Source organism: Helianthus annuus, chromosome 11 (genome assembly GCF_002127325.2).
Source record: "Helianthus annuus cultivar XRQ/B chromosome 11, HanXRQr2.0-SUNRISE, whole genome shotgun sequence".
NCBI classification, from domain to species: Eukaryota; Viridiplantae; Streptophyta; class Magnoliopsida; order Asterales; family Asteraceae; genus Helianthus; species Helianthus annuus.
Window position 1 is genome coordinate 26,946,717 of NC_035443.2, and position 15,034 is coordinate 26,961,750.

Here is a 15,034-nt window from a genome sequence, read left to right on the forward strand (position 1 = left end):
CCTTTTTAGAACTTGTTATTCCCAACTTAAACTAAGACAAGTAAATAAAAAAATTGAAAAAGTTTTTGAAAAAATTTGGGGTGTTTAGCGGTTCCAATAGAGTTTTGTGTAAGGCTTGTGATTAGGATTTTGCAAAATTTCAAGGTTTTAGCATCCCCCCACACTTAAATTACACATTGTCCTCAATGTGTCCAAAAATAAAGTTTTTGGTTGATTAGAATGTGTAAAAGTGGGTTTAAAAGCAAAGATTTATGTTACTGGCATCCTGGACACGGCCCCGTGTTGACCGGGCACGGCCCCGTGGTCAAGTGCCAGTAACAAAAATTAGGGAATTGAAACAGAAGCCTGGACACGGGGGCGTGTCCGCCGAACACGGCCCGTGTCCAGTTACCTGAACTGGGTGATCTTCTGCAGGGGGCTCAGCACGGGGCCGTGTTGGTTGGGCACGGCCCGTGTTGAGCCTTCTGTGATGGAGATTTTTGTCGGGTTGCTCTGTTCTTCTTGCATGGTTCCATTTTTCTCGTTCCCTTTTTCATCCATTACCACCATGAGTGTGTTTTATTCTGCAAAAACTAAAAGATTAAACTAAACTAAGGATAGTTCCGCGGAATGCCTCCGTGGTGCGCCACGTTTATAAGGGTCCTTGGCTAGACCCGAGTCGAGGTTATATATCTTCTGAGTGGGATGCCTGGCTTCCCATGTTACACCGTCCGAGAGCGGCATCCAGGCTCGAATCAATAACCTTCATGTAATTGACTGGGTTGTCGTCCTCTATTCTCTTCCCAACTCTGAACTTCACCTCATCATCCCCATACCTCAAAGTGAGTGTCCCGTCATTCATGTCTACCACTGCTTGTGCCGTGGCAAGGAAGGGTCTCCCTAGTATAAGGGGGACCTCGGTGTCTTCCTCCATATCGAGTATGACAAAGTCAACTGGATAAACGAATCTGCTTACCCTTACCAAGACATTCTCGATGACACCTTGTGGGAACTTGACGGATCGATCAGCGAGTTGTATGCTTATTTTTGTAGGGCTCGTGGTTCCCAAGCCAAGCCTTTTGAACATTGATGAGGGCATGAGGTTAATGCTAGCCCCTAGGTCGGCCAAGGCATTGCGAGCGGGTGATTCCCCTATTGAGCATGGAATCGTGAAACTTCCGGGATCGATTTTCTTTTGGGGTAGTTTATTGAGTACGAGGGCAGAGCATTCTTCGCCTAAATTAACTAATTGCAAATTTTCAATTTTCTTTTTATGGGTAAGGAAGTCCCTCATAAATTTAGAGTATTTGGGCATTTGGGTTAGGACTTCGATAAAAGGAATATTGACATGCAACTGTTTTAACAGACTTTCGAATTTTGCGAATTGCTCATTGGTCTTTTGACGAATTAACCTACCGGGGTACGGAACTCGAGGAGCCTTGGTAGGCTCTGGTGATGGAGGAGAGTTCTTTTCCTGCAGAGGTGTTGGCATCGTTTCTTCCGTAGGTGGCGGTACTTCTGCAGGCCCTACGGTGCGGTTTCGTAGTGTGATGAGGTGAACTTGCGCCTTTGGGTTTGTTTCGGTATTGCTAGGTAATGCGCCTTGCGGTCTCTCGGAAAAGTTTTGAGCTATTTGATTTATTTGTTTTTCTATGTTTTGAATGCTAGCTTGTTGATTCCTAAAATTAGACTCTAATTGTAAAAATCTTTCCGAGTTTTTCTTATCAGTGTCAGAGACGAGGCGAGATATAGTATCTTCGAGCCTTTCTCGTCCACCTTGTTGTTGAGTGAAATTTTTTGACTCATTTCTTGATTGCTGAAAGTTTGTTCGTTGGGTTTGTTGGTTACTACTATTGCCGGGTTCCCTCCAACCAAGGTTTGGGTGGTTTCGCCATCCTTGGTTGTAAGTTCCCGTTGGAGGACCTGACGGCCTAGGTCTATTATCAATGTAGTTTACCATTTCTTGTTGATCGTCCGTTTCTTTCATGCAACTCCAATTTTCATGTGACCCACCACACCCTTCACAAGCCATAACCGAGACGGATTTTGTCATTTCTATTTTTTTTATTTTTGAAGAAAGGGCCTCGATTTGGGCTTGTAAAGAAGTGCTTTCGTCGACCTTATGGGCGCCCGGGGCGATAGACTTATTTCCCCGGGGGGTGTGCCATTGAAAATTGGTTTGAGCAATTTCCTCAATCTGATTATATATTTCATGTGGGCGTCGGTTACCTAAAAGTCCCCCGGAGCTAGAATCAAGTGTCTGCCTAGTGTGTGGCAACAATCCATTGTAGAAAGTGGATACTTGTTGCCATATTGCGAGGCCGTGATGGGGACACTTGCGTAGTAGCTCCTTGAACCTTTCCCAAGTTTCATATAAGGATTCCCCGTCCTCTTGTGAGTATGTATTAATTTCAGTCATTAATTTAGCAGTTTTAGCAGGAGGGAAATACTTATATAGAAATTTTTGGGCTAGTTCATCCCAGGTGTTTACTGAACCAGCTGGGAGGGCGTTGAGCCAAGCTTTCGCTCGGTCTTTTAGTGAGAATGGAAACATACGGAGGCGGATGGCGTCGTTTGATGCTCCATTGATCCGAAAGGTATCACATATTTCTAAGAAATTAGTTATATGTAGATGGGGATCCTCGTCCGCAAGCCCGTGGAAGGTTGCGGAGTTTTGGAGCATTTGTATCAGATGCGGTCGAAGTTCGAAGTTATTGGCTTCAACATTCGGAGCATTGATAGCGACGCCTAGATTACCTACGGTGGGCCGTAGATAATCCATAAGGGTACGTTGGTCCGCCATTGGAGGTGGATCACCCGAAACCTTCTCTTGGTTTTTGGCTTTTAACCTTTTTCTGAGAAAGCGTTCGGGTTCTTCTAGCGCTTCTTTTATGTCTTTATTGGAACTAGAGCTCATACACTACGTGAGGTTGGCGTCGGGTTCCAAGTCCTGCAATAAAAACAGAAAAGAATGTTGGTCAGAAGCTTCACCACGGCCCCGTGTTGAGCGAACACGGCCCCGTGGTCGGAATTACAGTGATTGTTTTCCAGATCCCAGTTACTGGAAGTTGGACACGGCCCCGTGTTGCACCAGCACGGCCCCGTGGTCAGCCTTCTGTAACTTGAAAAACAAAAACTGCCAGTAACGATGCTGAGCACGGCCCGTGTCCGACCAGGCACGGCCCCGTGCTGAGCTCTGCAGAAGCTGAAAAACTAAGAAAAAATCCTAAAAAGTTAAAGAAAAATAAAAATATGATTAAGCCGTTGATTCCTAACTTTCTTAAAATCCTTGTGTCCCCGGCAACGGCGCCAAAAACTTGATGTGCGTTAGGTGTAATATAATTTTGATGAGTATTTAAGCCCCTTTTTTACACTTTTAGCCAAGTTTTAAATTTATAAAACACGATATTCACTAACACTAAACACACATATGGGCAAGTGCACCCATCGTGGACGTAGTATAGTGTTGGTAAGATACCGAGGTCGTCCAAGGACACAAGAGCTTTTAATACCGGTTTATCCTCAACGTCTAATCAAATCAAAAAGTTAGAAAAATGTTTTAAACTAAGAAAAATGAAAACTAACTAAATGCTGAAAATAAAAATAAAATAAAAACAGATAGACAAGATGAATCACTTGGATCCGACACGTGTATTAGTATAACCTTTGATTATTTTCGCACTTTTGCACTTGTTTAAGAGATTATCTTAGTTATTGTAGTAGGCCCCTCTTTTGAAGGCGACGTTACCCTCAACCCAGTAGTTTGAGTCAGCAAGGATACAATCCTAAAGGGTCGGATTATTGAAAGATAATGAATTAAGTTATTAATGCAAATTGTGGTAGGCCCCGCTTTTGGCGGTGACGTTACCCTCGGCTAAGTAGTCTGAGTCAGCAGGGATACAGTCCTAAATAGCCGGGTTATAGTATTAATAGTAGTTAGCTTATGAGGGGGTCAAAGAGTTTGGATCCCCGCCATCCAATACCTATGGGCATTGAAGGAGATCCTACTAAATTTGACCCAGGTCCCAAGCAGGACCTCTAAACGCTGAACAAGGGCAAGACCCTTACCAAACCGTTCCCTTAACCCCCGACCAGGTAGCCAACATACCTCCATATAGACCGTGGAGATATGAATGGTGAAAATCTTTTATTTTATATAGACAGTAAAATAATGCCAAGACACCACGGACAAACGACAAGGAAAGATCACCTTCAACATAAGTAACTAGTTATTAAAGTCATTAATACAAAACCAAATAAAAAGTGCAAAAGATTAAAAATAAAAAGTATTATACTAAACACTTGTCTTCACCAAGTGATGTAAGAGACTTAGGCAAACATGGCCTTGATTGTCAAGAACTCTTACGATCAATCTTGGATCCCGAGACGACTCACACACTCTACGATGGACAATGGATGATGGTGGTGGATGATGGTGTTATGGTGGTGGTGGGTGGTGGATGAAGTGTGAGAGAGGTGGTGTGCCAAGGGATGAGAGAGAATGAAGCCAAGCTCCTCTATTTATAGGCTGAACAGAAGGCTGGACACGGCCCCGTGTCCGCTGGACACGGCCCCGTGCCCGTCTGACATTCTCTCTCTTCATTAATTGTAATTGCGAATTACAATTAATGCGCCTGCTGTACTTTCACCACGCCCCCGTGCTCGCTGGACACGGCCCCGTGGTGGGCAATGGAAGCTTCTACTGGTTTGTCTTTTCTGCTGCTTCCTGGGCACGCCCCCGTGTTCACTGGACACGGGGCGTGTTCAGACTCTGTTTCTTCTCCTTTGCTTTGGGAGGTGCCGTTGAGGGTCCGGGCAGTCTACTTTTGTTCCTTTTCTTGTATTTATGGTAGAATTAGTTGTCTTTTTGCTTCTTTTGTGATTTTGAGCTCATTTCATCCTGAAAATACAAAAGGAAGACAAAAACACTCTTTTTCCAACATTAGTACTTAAAAAGGGTTAGTTTTATGCCTTAATTGATGTGATTTATATGTTGCATTTTACACACATCAGTAGCATACAAATCTATTTCGGTTTATAACCAAAAGTCAACGCAGAAGTCAAACTTCGCGACTTTCGGTTGCGAACCGAGCCTAAAACTGGAAATGATGAGCCAAACATGTTTACACATGTTCTAATAATTATTACTAAGTTGTTTGAGTGATAAAACTTATTTTAGAATACTTCTAAACTCAAATCGTAATTATTTCAAAAATTGGCCCGATGACTTTTTAAAATATTAATTCGTTGACTCGTCAATTGACGAAGCAAACGTGCTTCTTAGGAGGTGCCCTTTTGAGGGATTAAGACCTACCTAATTATGATCATGAAGCCATGTTCGTTGCGAACAATGGCTTGGCCATTTAAGGTCTAACTAAAAGTCAAAGCGTTTATCGTAAACGCTTGACTTTTCGGCTTTAAAAGCCTAATAAAAGAACTAGTCACCAAAGGAACACTCACAAGTGGTCCTAGGGGCTGAAAAGAACTCAGAGGATGCTCCCAATATGCTCAAGAACTTCCAGATTTGAGAGAATAGAAAGAATGGAATGAAGGTGCAAGTTGTTCAGGTGAAAATCAAGGCCTATTTATAGATTTTGAGAATTACTAGGATGATGCCAAGTGTTTAGGGCCTTATTAGGATGATTACCTGTATTTTTCAGGTTTTAAAAACAATCAACTTGCCCCTAGAATCAGTTAAAACGGTGTTTAGGACCTTATTAGGATGATTAAAGTGTTTAGGGCATTATTATATATAAGTGTTCACCAAGCAAAACAAAACAATCAACCTAAAAAAAAAAAAAAAACCATGCTGCTGTTTTAGAAGGCTGGCGGCCCGCGTAAGGGAGGCCTGCTGAGCTCGCGGCCCGCGAGGCAGCCCAGTCTAGGCAACAACTTTGGCATAATGTCACGTTTAGTCCCTAGCTTTAATATACACCCTTTTAAGTTTCAAGATTTACATCTTTGGCACATTATGTTCTAAATTCTCATTTTATGTTAATATAAGGTACAAGAACTCTAATGGCCAATCCTAGGTATACCCGGGAGTACGATTGAGCATTACGGAGTTCCCGGTTCGTATAAAAGGTCACTCAAAAGCGTAGTTTCGTACATTGACGCTTTTAGTCCTTTTAACGCACAAAGTTGTGCGTAATATCGTTTAACGATATCAAAGCCTTACATAGTATATATCAGGCATTCCCGAGAGTATCACCAAACATCACGACGCTCCGGGTTCGTTAAAAGGTCATTCAGAGGTAAGAATTAACATGTTGACACTTTTAACCCTTTTAACGCACAAACTTGTGCGTGTTATCGTTTGACGGCATCAAAGCCCTAAACGGCCAATATTAGGTATTCCCAAGAGTGTGATCAAACATAGTAAAGCTCCAGATTCGTTAAAAGGTCACTCAGAGGTAAGATTTAACATGTTGACGCTTTTAGCCCTCCGTTACCGAAACTTTTGAGTTTATCGCAAACGATTTTGATTATCCACCAAGTGGCTTAATATGAGAATACCAATACTGTGTAAGGTTATTTAGAGGCTTATTTTAAGCATGTTGATACTTTGAGTCCTTTCATATTCAAAGTTTTAATTGTTTGGCGATAATAGTCCCTCCCAGTCAACGTTCAACGTTTGACATAATTATTAGGGACATGTGTCGATACATTATTGGACATTATTTTACATCGTGTTACACAACTCAGCAGAAAGCTGATATATTGATGAAAACCTTTGATAAATCTTGTTTCAACCGGTTGGTAACCTGGTTGGAAATGATAAATTTCGAATGATTATCTTTTAAGTTACCAGTTGTACATACTCTATCTTTTTGTTTTCTAAAATATAGCAATAACAACAAAAATATTTTCAAAATAAAAGGTTTTGAAATTTACGTCTACCAAAAACATTTTCTGAATTCGTCGGTTATTGCTGTTAAAAAGCTTTTATTCACTCTTCAGCTTTGTTGTTATAGATTCATTGGTTATTGTTGTTAAAAATCTTTTATTCACTGTTGAGCTTTTTATCGTCGCACGGAGGTTTGAGTTGTAGAGAAAAAGGAAGTTCAATTTGAAAACAAGTCTTCCTTCTTGCTTTTTACTACTTCCTTCGTCCCATTAAAAAGTGTCATATTTTGAATTTTCAAAGTCTTTATTTATAAACTTTGACCTTAAATAATTTTGTTTGTGTTAGATATTACTTGATGAAAGTTATATGATTTGAGTGTGTTTTACAAATGTTTTTATCGGGTTAATTTTCATCAAGTTTTATATAACACAAAAAATATATAATTAAAGTCAAAGTTATAAATAAAGACTTTGAAAATGCAAAATAAAACACATTTAATGGGACGGAGGGAGTACATTTTTTAGCACCAGTGACTAATATATTTTCCATTTGACAATGGACCAACCATGCATCATGTGTACATGATGACCTTTACCTTGGTTTATTTTTCTCAATCAATCACTGGGATGCCACCCAGAGGAATCATAAATATCATGCATCATGTGTACATGATGACCTTTACCTTGCTTTATTTTTCTCAATCACTGTGATAACACCTAGAGGAATCACAAAAATTTCATTCACTTTCTGCACGATGACCCTTCCTTGGTATAGTTTAAAGTCCATTGAAAGCAACGATTTGAACCACATTTTTGTATGTTGGTGCACTTGTGTCTGTACTTTGTCTGTATTCGGTCTGATATAAACGATGTCCTGATTTGTATTGTAAGTTGACCAAGTCAACCATCCTCCAGTTTGACTTGGACAACATTTGAAAGAGGTTCTGATCGAAGGATAGCCTCGAAGGATACACCTGATCCTTCGAGGTGATCGAAAGATATGGTTCGACCATGGTTCGACCATTAGACCTCGAAGGATGATCCTTCGAGGTCCATGCTGATCTTTCGTGTAACATGTGGTCGACAGATGATCCTTCGGACCATCTGTCAAGTCCTTCGAGCAGACTTGCTGAGCTGGGTATATATACCCATGCATGTGTTGAGTGTGAGTAAGTTCTGAAGTTCTGCCATTTGCACCGAGAGATAGAGTGTTTCTTTGAGAGCATTCTGTCGGAACTCACACACACACACTTGAGAGTTTACATGTTAGACTTGTAAACATTGTGCTTGTAACCGAAACTTTCATTTGCATTAATACGACTAGTGTTAATCGGTGAATCTTTGTGTGATTGTGTTTCTGCTTGTCTCATCCCGGTTTGCCTACTAGCTTGGATTCCGCACTCGCTAGTGGGTTGGTATAACAAGGTATAGGTTTGTTCTCGATCCTCCGAGAGGGACCTACAAGTGGTATCAGAGCCTCGCTCTTTACCTTGTTTAAAACCGGGTTTTTACAAGTTTTGGTGTGTTGAAACACTTGGTTTTGCACCTGTTTTTACTAAGTTTCTTGCATTTTCTTTGAGTAAAAACGTGTCTAAACTAACCGGGAGTGTTCAAGTTTGGGTTGGGTAACATAAAAATTGGTTTTTAGAAAACTTTGTGTTTTCCGGTGGTATTCCGGTGTGTTTCCGGTGACTGAACTTGAGGATAAGGTTTTGCCTTTTTGGGTATAATTTTTGAAAGTCAAAAGGTTGGTGGAAAGTTGTGCAGAAACATCCCTTCTGCCGAAAGCAGCTTCACCAACCCCATCACCTTTTTCACCAACCTTTCACATCAGATCAGATTGTGTCAGAGCTCTCGAAAGATATCTTTCGACATCGTAAGATCATCCTTCGATATCTTTCGACCAAGGAGGGCTCGAAAGATTAATATCCTTCGAACCATCCTTCGAAGTCTGAAACATATCCTTCGAGAAAGGAATCTTTTCGAAAGATTAGTGTCCGAAAGATTAGGATCCTTCGTATTGGTGAATCTTTCGAGATCTGTTGATCGAAAGATAAGGATTTAACACGAAAGATAAGGATCTTTCAAAAGGGAATCCTTCGTGTTCTTGAGTCTTTCGAGATCATTGTTCGAGAGTCAACAGTAATCCTTCGAGTACTGTTGATCCTTCGAACAAGATTATATCTTTCGATTGTGATTATATCTTTCGATTGTGATCTGTTTATTGTTAACAACTTTCTGTGATTTCAGATCTTTCGACCAGGATCTTTCGGTTGTGTATCTTTCGGATCATTCTTACTTAGCATTTATTTTGCTTATCTATCATGAATCCGAGTTGGTGGGGAAGTCCGGCTCCAGACAGTGGAAAATACATGAATACCAGTCAATCTCCATCATGGGCCGAATCTCCAGTTTCTACATCCTCACAAACAAATGCCACTTCAGCTGGTCAATGGGCGTTTGTTTCAAATCAAACTCCGAGTATTCAAAGTCTTCTACTAAGTGAAAGTGAAACCGGAAGTTTGAACAGGCCTCCAAAGTTGATGCATCTTCATGAATATCCAGGATGGGTTGATCGTTTTCATACATACATTCTTGGTCAAAATACAGAGTTGTGGTTGCGGTTCATTACGGAATTCGATCAAACTATCGAGGTTGCTGCTTCTTCGACAGCTACATTTGCCGATCTTCCTGATGATCAAAAGAAGACGTATGACTTAGAAAAGAAAGCATACGCTATTCTCACTCAAGCACTGAGCAAGGATATTTATCATCAGTTCGTCAGTTTCAAGACTACGAAGAAGCTGTGGGATGCATTGAAGACGAGAGGAGTAGGTAATGAAGCCACACGTCAACTACGACGAGATCTACTGAAGAAAGAATTCGATGGCTTCACATGTATGGATAAGGAGTCCTTGGGAGATATGACAAGCCGTTTTTATCACCTGCTTACTGAGCTGACCAACTTTGAAGTCACAACGACTCCAACAGAGGTGGTAAAGAAGTTTGCCGATGCATTGCCTCCTCAATGGAATAACTTCCTAGAAATCTTGAAGTACAATGGAACGTTGAGAACTACAAATATCAACGATTTCGTGCAGCTTCTGGAGAATAAGGATCAGGAAGAAACGTTGAAGGCAAAGAGAGTTGCAGTGCCACAGAATCCAGAGATGTATTATGGCACCTCCACTACTTCATCTGCAAAAGCCGGTTCACATGCTCCACTTCAAACGGCGTTTGTAACAAGCACGGATATGTATGGAAATCCAGTGCAAGTTCCGGTAAAGCCGCCTCCAACCACAGATCTGTATGGAAATCCAATACAACCACCTCCTCCTCCTTCTGCTCAACAACCACAATATGCATGTTATGGAGGAACATCATCTGCTGCAGGTCAACAATCAAAGCCAAATACAGTACAGCTTGACACTTCAAGTTTTTCTAAAATCAGTGTAGAAGTAGCTAAGGAACACATGGAGCTGCTTAACACTGTAGTGAGCGCGTACTGTGGGTTGATAGAAGGTCAGATTGGAAATATTAATCTGACACAAGAAGATTACAGGCAGATTGATAAGGAAGAGATGGACTTGATGGACATCAAGTGGGCCTTTGCGAGTGCTGTGAGAAGAGCAAAGGATTGGATGGAAAGTACTGGCAGAACCAGCTTGGAAAGTAAGCGAGACACCAAGTATGGGTTCGATAAGCAAGCTGTTAAGTGCTTCAACTGTGGTGAACGGGGCCATTTTAAACGGGAATGTACAAAGCCAGCCCAGCACGGGAATCAAAACCCCTTCAGGAACCAAGGCAACCAGCAGAACAGAAACAATGATCGTACGTTGGTGCCTGTCAACAACCAAACCAACCGAGCACTTGCAGTTCAGGTGGATGAAGGTTGTGACTGGTCAATCCAGTTGGGTGGTGATGCTCCTGATGGAACAGCATGTTTTGCTCAGATTGTGAAGGAGCTAGTTCACACCAGTGGTGGAGAATCTTCTGCCAGTGGTGATGAATCGTCTGAAGATGAAGACTCCTCTGGATACAGCAGGAGTGTTGATGAAGAATCATTCAACTCTGGTGATGATCATGTGGGTGAGACATCTAATGTTTCGGATGATATTGACATTGATGAACTCTTGGGGGAAGCTGTAGCAGAAACTCAAAGAAGATCTATTCTGGTGGATCAGGCTGCTTACTCTTCGTCTTCTCTCCATTCAGCCTTTATGGCTAATGTCGACGGTTCATCAAGTCAGGTATGTGTCGATGAACCCACTGCTAATAACTGTGATGAATGTGATAGATTGCATGCTAGGTGTGCTGATTTGGAAGGAAACATGTCTGAGTTGCAAGCCAAACATGATGCTTTACAAGCTAGTTTGTTTGACTTGCAAGACAAACATGGTTCCTTGATTGCTGATTGGTGTGACTTGCAAAGCAAGCATGAGGCTTTGCAAGAGAAATATGATGTGACATTCATCCACAATCAGAAATTGACTGTGGATCTCTCTAAATGCACAGAAGCCAACATGTTTTATGAAAACCATGAAAAAGAATTTAAGTCAGTAATTGAAACGTTAAAGAAGGATAAAACTGAACTGACTAAAATGGTTTCAAGAAAACAAACTGATATTAATTTGTATATATCTCGCCTTGAGAGTATGCAAAAAGAGATGGCTTGTGTGAAAACCGAAAGTGATGCGATCCAACTAAAGCTAGACAGTTATTTGAGTTCTAGCTATGTGTTAGATCACATCATTGACGTTCAGAAGGAAAAGAGAGATGTCACATGCATAGGCTACAAGAAGTGTCCACCACCAGTGAGACATAATTATGATGCCATGCCTGATGAAGAGGACAGGGTTTTCTTTGAACCCTCTGTGCCTCTGGATGTTAAGGAGTTTGCTGCAGGACTCGGATACCAAAAGGAAGTATCCTCAGATTCAGATGTGTCAGCAGATACATTTGTAAGTGCTGAACAGAATCAAGATCCTCCAGTTGTGATTGAGGATGCTGATTCGTCTGATGATGAATCTGACGATACTGTCCCAGCAAAGTCTGATGCGGTAGTCAAAAATGAGGACATACCTCTTGAGAATCACATTCTATGTGATCCCCCTGTCAAACCCGCTAAGACTGTTGCAACTGAGTCCTCGTCTGAGAAGGAGTCGGAGAGTGTGAATTTGCTGTACACTCTAGTTGGTGATGATAAAATTTACTCAGACAAAGATTTTCCCATTAAGAACGTTAATCAATCCTTAATCTGCAAAGTCTTTGAGAATTCGACGAGTAAGTTCTTGGGAAAGGCAGGACCTAAAGTTACAGTTACACAGTGTCCTCCTATTCCAAAGGCTGAAGTTCGAAAGCAATTTGGTAACAAGAAATTACCAACAGTGCCAACACAGCAAAATCACACCAAACCCAAAGGTAAAGCACCGGCTCAAGCTAACAAGAAGCCGAACCAAAAGAAGAAGAAGAATGTTAACTTTGTGAAATCGACGGGAACAGACAAAATTGAAAAGTTTGAAAATCAATCTAACTTAGATTTTGTCAAGAAAGCTATTGTCGAGAAAAGAAATGAACCAAGCAGTTCAAAGCCTAGTACCTCGGGTTCACAAAGATCAACATCATCGGCTAGACGATCACATGATTCTTCGGGGTTTGTAGAACGAAGATCATGTTTTGAGTGTGGAACCATTGGGCACATTATTAGAAACTGCCCATATCTTCATAAGCAGAAAGGAAAGGTTGATGATCCCCGTGGCAAAACTGACCGTAAGCCAACTGTTTCCACAAAACAAGATCCCCGCCTTGTAAAAGAAAGGGAAAAGAAACAGAAACGCCAACAGGTCAAAAAGATAGAAAAAGCGATTAAAACCGATGCGGTTCAAAAACAATCTGTTGTTGTAAAACCAGACAATTCTAAAACTTCAAATCATCAAGAAGTTAAAATTTTAAAGAAAAACACTGGTGAAACAAAACAGACTTGGAAACCAAAAACGGTTGTTGAATCAGGGGGACCATCACAATTCACCAACCATCAAAGACAAGAAGTTATTGTCATTGATGAAAATGGAAGACCCAAGACCACAATGGCTTGGGTCCCCATCTCCAACTAATTCATTTGAGTTCATGTGCAGGGTGCTTCAGGAGGAACTATCAGTAGTCATTGGATTGTTGATAGTGGGGCATCCAGGCACATGACAGGCGACATGAAACTTCTCTATGACGTTAAATCTATTAGAGGAGGTTATGTTGCTTTTGCTGGAGATAAAGGTGGATACATTACGGGTGAAGGAATGATATCTAACGGGATTGTCAGCTTTGACAAGATCAATTTTGTGCAACAACTTGATCACAATCTTCTTAGTGTTTCTCAAATTTGTGACAAGAAATTTTCAGTACACTTTGATGCTAATGGATGTTATGTGCTGAAACCCGGCTTCAAAATTCCAAAAGAATGGATTCTCTTGTCGGCTCCAAGGATAAATGATTTGTACGTCCTTGACATGAGCCAGGCTATTACTACGTCTGCACAAGCAACTTGTTTCGTTTCCAAAGCCACAGAAAAAGACACTATCTCTTGGCACAGACGAATGGGTCACATTCACTTACGCAAAATGAATCATTTGGTTTCAAATGAATTGGTGAATGGTGTTCCTCTCAAAAATTTTCATCTTCAAGACGTCTGTGTTTCGTGCCAGAAAGGAAAGCAAACAAAGAAGAAGCACCCTATAAAGAAGATCAACACAGTGGCAGTTCCTCTTGAACGTTTGCACATGGATTTGTTCGGTCCTGTCAAGCACAAGAGTATTCGGGGTGATCAATACTGCCTTGTGGTTACTGATGATTATTCAAGATTTTCTTGGGTTGCGTTCATGGCACACAAGAGTGAAACCTTTGGTATTATCAAAAACTTAATCATTCAGATTGAGAATTTGTATAAGTTGAAGGTTAGGCGGATACGCAGCGACAATGGTACTGAATTTAAAAATCATTCAATGGCGGAGTTCTGCACTTCAAAGGGTATTCTTCATGAGTTTAGTGCAGCTTATACTCCTCAACAGAATGGTGTCGCTGAACGTAAGAACCGCACATTGATCGAGACTGCTAGGACAATGTTGGTAGAGTCACAGTTACCCATTCCATTCTGGACTGAAGCTGTGGCCTCTGCATGTTACACATTGAACAGAGTCCTTACAGTCAAAAGACACAACAAGACCTGCTTCGAGCTTCTTCAAAAACGGAAACCAGATTTGTCTTATCTAGAACCGTTTGGAGCTCCATGCACAATCATCGATCCTAATGGAAAGTTTGGGGCAAGAGCAATTGATGGATACTTTCTTGGGTATGCCACCCCTAACTTACGAGTCTGGAATTTAGAGACTAAAAGGGTTGAGGAATGGTCTGAGGTCAGAGTACAAAGGCACACCTTGCCAGTCAAAAATCCGGGTCAACCTTGGATGTTTGAGTACGATGACTTTTTCAATTCGATCAATGTTGAAGCCGTTGAAGAAAATGCTGCGGCTAGGATGTTTTTCGAGAGTGACAATGCAACAGTTTCACCGGTGGTTCGTCCAATTCTTGTGAATCAAGAACCATCTTCTTCGGTGAACAATAATACTCTCAATAATGAGGATTTTCATGATGCAAACGAATTGAACGAATCTTCAGAGGATGATGAATTTCTAGATGCAGATCAAGAAGCTCCTACAACAGCAGTTCATGGTACTTCAGAGGGTACTCCTCCAGTGGATACACATAGAACAGCTGAGACTACTGCATCATCCTCTTCGTCAATTCCGGGTCTTGAATTGGTTGTTGATCTTAATCTTAACAACCTGGGTATAAATGTTCCAGTTCCAGATAATCCAGAAACAAGGATTCATAATACCCATCCTCAACAAAACATCATTGGAAATGTGCAAAGTGGCGTACAAACAAGAAACATGTTGCGAAACAACAACAATGCAGGCTTGTATGCAGCTATTCGAGAATCCGGGCAACAAAACGACTGGTCCTTCGCGTGTTATGTCTCACAAGAAGAACCAAGAACGTGGAAAGAAGCCTTGAAAGATAATGCTTGGGTTGAAGCAATGCAGGAAGAACTGCAACAATTCCAGAAGCTGGGTGTCTGGAAACTCGTAGAGAAACCTGCTGGATACAAGAAGATTGGTACCCGTTGGGTTTTCAAATGCAAAAAGGATGACCGCGG

The 15,034-nt window shown here is 41.3% G+C and overlaps 1 non-coding gene across 1 annotated transcript; it reads left to right on the forward strand.

Moving 5' to 3' along the window:
* The first annotated feature begins 2,297 nt into the window (after positions 1 to 2,297).
* LOC118484525 lies at positions 2,298 to 2,404 on the forward strand. Its single transcript, XR_004873635.1, has one exon. It is a non-coding gene; the product is annotated as a small nucleolar RNA R71 (small nucleolar RNA).
* The last annotated feature ends 12,630 nt before the right edge of the window (positions 2,405 to 15,034 follow it).